The 8,372-nt window shown below is 50.9% G+C and overlaps 1 pseudogene; it reads right to left on the bottom strand.

Moving 5' to 3' along the window:
• Nucleotides 1–710: 710 nt before the first annotated feature.
• Nucleotides 711–800, bottom strand: LOC120965604 (U6 spliceosomal RNA; annotated as a pseudogene).
• Nucleotides 801–8,372: the final 7,572 nt, after the last annotated feature.

Below are 8,372 nucleotides of genomic sequence, written 5' to 3'. Positions count from 1 at the left end.
CTAGAATCTAGGTTTTCACCCCGAAAAATCAGTCCGACCACATCCGAGCAATGCCTTCAACAAGGTAACAACATAAAAATATCATCATTACCAAATATAAGCAACAAAGTTCAGACCTAGGCTTTCACCCCGGAGCTCGAGACAGGGTGCTTGAGTAGCACCACCATCAATGTTTGTTATGTTTTGCCTCCATCACTTTTTCGCGATCCCAGCAGCTACACGTGGTGTGGACCACCGCCGCTCCACAAACATCCCTCTGCGTCAAGTCATACTCCTAGATAATTAGCTAGGATATAGTAAGGCTGAGTCGTGCTTGGTGAACGCTTCTCCCTGTAAACTAGGTGAGAACAATTATGCAGTATGCACTCTGAGTCTATCTTTGTAACTAGGACAAGCACTCCCACGTAAGTTTTTCTTTACGAAAGCACTCCCACGTAAGTTTTTCTTTACGAAAGCACTCCCACGTACAAGTTCATGCCACGATGATTCCTGCCTACTCTGACTAGTAACCTCAGGTAAAAGAAACTTAGTTGGGAGTACATTTATCTCGTGGTCAACCAATGCAAACAACAGCTTGGTGCACAGTTGAGCTCTTTCCTCATTTTGACGCAGTGGCGCATCTGTGAGCAGAAATAGGGGCCTCCAACACAAAAGTAAGGGTCTAGGTGCATAACTGTGAGAAGAAAAAGGAGCTGCGCGCAAAATCTCAAAAAAACTTGGACCATTTCTTGATTTGTGCGTGTCATCCTTGCGCAGGGGCCATGCTAATATCCAATTTTATCGGATGTCCACGAAGGGACAAGTCTAGTTGCCGCGAGGGGGTTTATAAGCCGGTTTAAATTCCCCTCTTTAGCCGAGGTGGTACTAAACATCAGTCAGCGGGTCGGTTGCTCCCCACGCGGTGTCCCAGTATCAGTCTCTTGTGGGCTGCATCTCTTACACGGCCCAATTTTGTGGACAGCCTAGCTAGTTTTTTCCGTTCACATTGACCTGTCATCATCATTGGCTAGTCTTTATTTTTCTTTAAAAAAGGCTAATCATCATTAGACTAAAAATACGTATTGGCTAATCATCATTCTTCGCCTCTGGACATGGACGCTCAATCTTTTAATCTGTTAGCAGTCACCCGCACTCAATCTACAAACATTAAGCAAGCAATTGACTGACGATGGGTGCTGCGGATGGAGGCGATAATACGCCACGCGTCAAGGTGTGCACAAGCGATCCATGGACCAAACGGCCTCGCCCGTTAACTGATCCAATTTCCAATCGAGACGACGACGCCGTGGTTGTCCTGCCTGCACGCTTTCAGTTTTTTTCATGATAATACGTGTCTCATTCATATCATAAAAAATAAAATACAAGTCACGTAAGAAGCGACATGACAAAACTGAAAAGATAGTAGCACATCTCTAAACTTACACCAACGCCCGTCACCTGCCTCCGGCACCACCACAGCAGCCACCGAAAAAAAGAATGACGGATTACCTCCTCACCCGAGCTCGACACGGCTTCATCGCTGATATGCAGCTTTGCGCACCTTTAAGGTGGTTCACCAAAAGTGAAACAATTGCCGTTGAACGAATCAAATCGGGGCAACACCCCGGACACGCTATCGAACTCCAGATCTGGCAACCACGACTAAGACGCCGAAGGAGGAAACCATACCTGCCATCCACGAACAACGAACTAAGTACACATTCCGTCTTCCAGATGTCGTCAATGCAGACCATAATCTGCATCCGCTCCTCGACTAGCTCCCAAGCTCCATGCCGACGTTGGAGCAAACGCCGTCGCAACGGTGGAGCCCGAGGACACAGGTCCACCACGAGGATGCCGCCGCCGCCACGCCATCCTTGCTTGAACAGACTGGTTTCCAAATTCATCCCCAACCATAAGATGGATGACCTCGTCAGGGAAGGATCCGAAGAATCTTTATTCAGCGCCGTCATCGTCGCCGCCGAAGCAAGACGATAAAACAACCTAAAAAACCTAGACTGTAAGGGAGTAAAAACGATCCACGCGCATGGATCCGGCGACTCCCCTCACCACCGACGACCGAGGTCGCCGACGGAGGGGAGCAGCCGGAGGACGGCGCTGAAAGATGGCCTCTCCTGACGGCGGCTAGGGTTCCAGGAGAGAGAAACGATCTCAAGACTTCTCTTTGCTGGGCAAGAGCCTACGCTTTCAGTTGCGGTACGTGTTCTCCACCCGCAGGCCGGGATAAAAGGGGGTCACGTCACGTTCGGTGCTAATCCAGTCATGGCAAACACGCAAGCACGCTATTGACCACCAGACAGAAAAACCCGTCTGTGAAACCAGTGGGTAGCCGGAAACGATTACCGATGCGCCGCTGACTTTACTGAATGTCTGAACCCCGAAGGTGCGCGTGCATCCGGCACGGCTGACGAAAGAGCAGTCGGTCAATCTCCGCTCTCTGCGCCTTCACCGTGCAAATGGATGCGTTCCGGGACACCTCAGCGTTGCCTTAAATGACGATAAAAAAATACTTCCTATGTTTCATAATATAAGAGCGTTTTTTATACTACACTAGTGTCAAAAACGTTCTTATATTATAGAACGGAGGGAGTACTACCGAGTATTTCAACAGTATTAACTGCCGTCGACGTGGACACGTGTGTGGTACGCGTTACATTGTAGTACAAGTAAGCAGAGAGAAAGAGAGAGAGTTCGAAGAAAGCTACCGGTAATGGTTGTTAATTCTAGAGGGGGTTGACTTTGCTTGCACGACATGTGGAGTCGAATTTTTTGGAAGGTTCTCCTTGACGCCACACACATATATGTACATTATTTAATTTAATTTTTTCGGGTGATATGTACATCTTCTTAGCTATACGCGTGGACAATATGTAGTAATCCAAGAGTGTGGTTAATAAAGTATGCACTGTGACACTGCAACGTATCTTTGCTACGGTCCTGCCACGATGATTCCTACCTAACCTAAAGATGCTCCCGCAGAAAATAAGAAAAAACTTACCTTCATTTCGTGGTCAACCATGCAGACAGGTTGCTTCATGGAAAGATATTGCCCGTCTTCTGTCCAAAAAAGGAGAAAAGGAGTCCATGGGGCCGGGTCTGACATTGTTGTACACTTGGTGCGCAGTCGAGTTCCTTCCCCATTCTGACAGAAGCTTGGTTAATCTACTCTGGGCCGGCGATCTGCAACTGGTGTGCGAGTTTTCAACAGAGTCCTGTTTTTTTTTTTTTTTTTTTTGCCCGTTGACAAGAAAGATTAAAACAACTATAGCATGCATGGGGAAGGAACATGCTATAATGCAACTATAGCATGCATGGTTCAGTTATTTTCTTCTTTTTTAGCTAGACTCGGATTCATACACCAAACATGCTATAATGCTTGCATGGGTCCCTCCGGCCAAATGGCTCGCATGCAACAACACGTATTGACTTTCGATCACTCACGTTTGACGCCACTAGCTGTTCTGCAGATGTGCTAAATGCTGGTATTATTTTATTTTATTTTTTCGAGAAACTTTCAATCTATTCATCTTCAATCATGGTAGTACAACGAATACCAGAAATAATAAAAATTATATCCAGATTCATAGACCACCTAGCGAGGACTGCAAGAACTGAACCGAGCCGAAGGCGCGCCGCCGTCATCACCCCTCCATCGCCGGAGTCGGGCACAACTTGTTGTAGTAGACAGTCGGAAAGTCGTCGTGCTAAGGCCTCATAGGACCAACGCACCATAACAACAACCGACATCGATGAAGAATAATCTAGATTGAAAGGATCCAACACAAAGACACGAACGTAGACGAACAACGACGAGATCCAAGCAAATCCACCAAAGATAGATCCGCCAGAGACACACCTACACACGCCCACCAACGATGCTAGACGCACCGCCGGAACGGGTGCTAGACGGAAAGACCTTTATTCCATCTTCAGAGAGCCGCTGCCGTCTTGTCTTCCTGAGCAGAACACAAACCCTAACAAAATGAAAGAAAACGATAAAAATCAAAGCCCTCCCGCCGGCCCTTGCCAAGATCCACTACGCCCATGGCCCTAGGGCCACCGAAGATAAGAAGGATCTACGGTGGCGCAGACGAGAGGCAGGAACCCTAGCTTTTTTTGGATCAGGAGGAGGCGGCGAATAATGGGCTCAGGTTCGATCAGGTTTCAGCCCCGATCTGGATTGGTACTACTTTTCACCGCGGTCACGCATGCCACCCACCCAACATATGAAATATGCATTTACCGTTTCTCTTTCTGACTTAAATTGCAGGAAAGATACTACTACTCCACTTGGATTATACTCGAACGGAGGGGGTAGTGCGCCACAGTACATAACGTACTGGGGAAGCTTACTGCTTCAATCTTCTGAGAGTAAGATGAATTTGTGCATACGGCCGAGCATAGCAGAGCAGCCAGCCGGCGTGACGTGAAGACCAAGCCGTGCGTTTGACCCGTCTATCATCATTGGTTAATCATCATTTCTCGCGCCCGGATATGCACGCACGCATGCACACTCAATCTATGAATACGTATATTGTTTGATACTACTCAGTCTACAATATTAAGCAAGCAAATGACGCTGCGTGCTCTGCTGCCGATGGAGGTGATAACACGCCATGCAACCACACTTCATAACAGTTCAACGCATAAACCATAACATGCAGACAGAGTTTAAAGCAGACTCGATAGTACTTAGGAGGTGCCCCGGCCCTAGTCCTTGGCGGCGAAGGCTTCGTCGTGCTTCCTGCACTTGTTGACGACCGCAATGCCATCGTCGTCGAAGATGATGACCTTGAGGGTGTCGGGAGTGAGGAGCTTGAAGGTCATCATGTAGCCGATCGTGATCTGATGAACGGCTGCGTAGGTGGCCCAACCCTGATCCAGGGTCACCCCGCCGTTCATCAGCTTCACCGTCACCTTCCAGGACCAGCCGGTGTTGTTCCTGAGCTCGAACTCCGTCGGCACCGCGACGAAGTGCTTGGTAAAGTCCAGGGGCATGGGGATGCACTCAAGCTTCGGTGCAAGGATGGCCTTGCAGAAGTGAGTTGGGCCATCCTCCTGATGGTAGTGGCCGTAGTTGCGGCGCTTGTTGCTGGGGGCTCCTCCATGCCCTCGTCGTTGCCAACCTCAGGCGTCTTCGGGTCTTCCTCGGCGGTGGGGGGCAGCACCACCTCGGGCATTGGATTAACGGGCTGCTTGCCCTTCTTGTCAATGGCCGGGAGCACCTCCGTGCCCATCTCATTGCTCTCCTCAATTTGCACACAATTCATGGAGTCATGCACAGCACAGAGTTCATGGCTTATTGAAGAGCATGTAGTTAAAACGGCATCACTGTCACTCTTTCTCCTCTCCATCGCGCCTATATTTACTCACCCTGCCCAGCACTTCTTACCCACCCCTCTCTTCTCTCACTATCAACCTTCCTCCTCTCCATCGCCATGAGCTCTAGCTCTAACTCTAGCTCCAACGCCAACCCTTTCCTTGGGGTATTGGCTGGAGGGCCTTCTTCCTCGGGTGGTCGGCTGGTGACTGTACCAAGTTCGAGAACACCATGGAGGTGTGCGCGAACTTCGGCTCCATGCCTGACATGCAAAAGGAATCTGATGCAGTGCTCATGAGGGCCACTGCACAAGAGTTGAAAACGCTGATTCCTGACCCAGCGAAGGGCGCGATGGCAGTCGACGTCATTCGCTGGGCCATGAATCAGGCCGTCTCCGACGACGCTAAACAGAGAAAGAAGTGGTCCAAGTACAAGAACTAATGGGCTCCTAATGACCGCCGTGCCGCAGTGTACTGGGAGACGGCAATCCACTAGTAGAAAAAGGGTCTAATGTGAAACTCATTAGTCCCGGTTTGGTATTGAACCGGCACTAATGTGACCATTAATGCCGGTTCCAACGGCCAGGCGGGCGACGCTCATTAGTACCGGTTCGTGGCGAATCTTTAGTACCGGTTCGTGCCACGAACCGGTACTAAAGAGGTGGTGGCCTTTAGTACGGGTTGGTGGCTCCAACCGGTACTAAAGACCCCCCCCCCCCTAGTACCGGTTGGAGCCATCAACCGGTACTAAAGGTGGTGCGCTGTCACCCGCAGTGCACAATGTTTAGTCCCACCTCGCAAGTTGAGAGGAGCTCGCACCGGTTTATAAGCCCCGCCGCGGCTACCGTGTCGAGCTCCTCTCTAAGCAGGCCTTTGTGGGCCTATTGCAAGTCTTCTGCCCTGTGGGGCCTACGGGGCCGTACGGGCCTGCATCCTGGCCCAACTAGAGATTGGGTTTCTAGTCGTATGCAGGCCGTGCCGGCCCAGTAGTCTGGCTGTTTTTGCTTTATTTCAATAATAATAATAATAAATCCTTACCAACCGGGACTAAAGGTCCCCCAGACCACGGCGCGCCTCGTGCCACGTGGTGGGCCTTTGGTCCCGGTTCGTGTTAAACCGGGACTAAAGGGGGGGACCTTTAGCCCCCACTCTTTAGTACCGGTTCCAGAACCGGTACTAAAGGTCCTTACGAACCGGTACTAAAAGTCGTTTTTCTACTAGTGATCGTGCCGCCGGCGGTCATCGGTGGGGAGCCTAAGGAAGAGGAGGAATCGGTGCAGATGCTAGTGAGGGCGCCGGAGCCAGGCCATCGTACGTGGCAGATCGACCTCGACTCCTCCGACAGCAACGATGACCCGCCGCCCCGCACGGCGATGGACAAGAAGATGAAGGCAAGCCACTCGACCCACCGCTCCGCACGCCGGTGACGGCCGCCGCAGTTAGCCGATGTCTGTTCTGTACCCCCAATCCCCCAATCCCCCTTCTACTCCATCCGCATATACCTCTATTCCAATCTTGCATGAACTAGTATGAAGTAGTATGAACTCGTATGAACTAGTATGAACTGCCATGCTTATCTACCCCCATTCCCCATTCCCCTCTCCGCCGTGGATCGAATCTATCGCCGGATCGAACGCGAAAACGTAGTGCATGACGAACAGAGAAGTGCTTACCGCCATTGTCGCGGGCCAGGTGATGATCCGCTCGCCGGTGATGGAGTCCGGTGATCTTCTTGCTCTCCTCCGATCCACCGCCGCCGGTGAGAGTTGGGAGAGTAGGGAAGAGTGGGGAGAGGGAGCGGTGAGGGCGGTGAGGCTAATAACTGCCGGTGCTTCGGGAAGCAACGCGACTTCTCGAGGGTGGCCGCGCGCGTGCAGCCGCCGTCGCTCACGTGCACCGCTCGGGCCTGGCCCTGGAAAAACTGCCGCTTCGAGCGTTCCCAGAAAGTCAGGCCCAGGAGTGATTTAAGGTTCGTGCCATACGGGCCGAACAGTAAAAGCAGGCAACCAATCGGCGAGCCAGGCCGGGTCTCATGCAGGCAACCATAACACGCCCTTGCTGCATACGGGCGAGCGAGAGCCGAGAGGGAACGGGCGGGATAGCGAGCACGTGTGGACGTGACATGCATGCATGCCACGGATAAGGTCGGCCGGCGGGCGCGGCGCTCCTCCGCTCATGTATCTGTCTGTCGTCCGTCGTCCATGGCCGCCGTGCCGCGTGTGTGGTGGAACGTTCCCAACGTACTCCTAGGTAGACCCACATCACCGGGCCTGATCCAGAATCCAGAACAAAAGTAAAGGGTTCGTTTGTTGGTGTGGTGGAATGAACGAGCACACCAGCTAGTTTGTCTTCATGCCAATGGTGTTTTCCTTGGCTCTAACCAAAATATACTGCTCTACATGTATGCAATGCAGTAGTACGGATGTGGAAGACCAAGCAACGATCTAGCGTTTATATTTCCATTTGAGCACACGCTTTCGGCATGCAGGACGTCAGTCAAATTACATGTCGACCAATGGATACAAAACCCGCCGAGAACTGACGGAAATCTCTACGAGTGACAAGGTCAAACCTCAACGGGGCATGCTGTACTGGCCGTGACATAATGACTACCATTGACCGTCGTTGTTAGCAGGAGTATACGTATTATATATAGTTAATTAACAGCACAACGGGACGCAGCCACGTACGAAACAACAGCTTCAGTTTTTCTGAATCTGAGGAGCAGGCCAGCGCTTGTCTTCACGCCAATGCCGCTTCCTCTCTTCGTTCTACTACCGCTCAAATCTAAATCTCTGTTCCATGTTCAGACTACTTCAGCACGCACGCATTACACATTTTAGACTCGCATTCACGCGCTACTTTCAGGCCTTAAACATGCACAGGGGCGAAACAGTAATAAAACAGAAAAAGGTCAAAGCCTGCCGAGCAAACGGTTACAAGAGGATAAAATGCGCACCAACGGGGGTGGCCCCGCAAAATATGCAATAGTTTTTGGAACGGAAATCTGCACTGACACATGCCATGGCCATGCTCTGGCAGTTAAATTAGTA

Source organism: Aegilops tauschii, chromosome 5, assembly GCF_002575655.3.
Source record: "Aegilops tauschii subsp. strangulata cultivar AL8/78 chromosome 5, Aet v6.0, whole genome shotgun sequence".
NCBI classification, from domain to species: Eukaryota; Viridiplantae; Streptophyta; class Magnoliopsida; order Poales; family Poaceae; genus Aegilops; species Aegilops tauschii.
The sequence above is the reverse complement of the archived record's forward strand: the minus strand, read 5'-3'. Positions and strand labels throughout refer to the sequence as shown.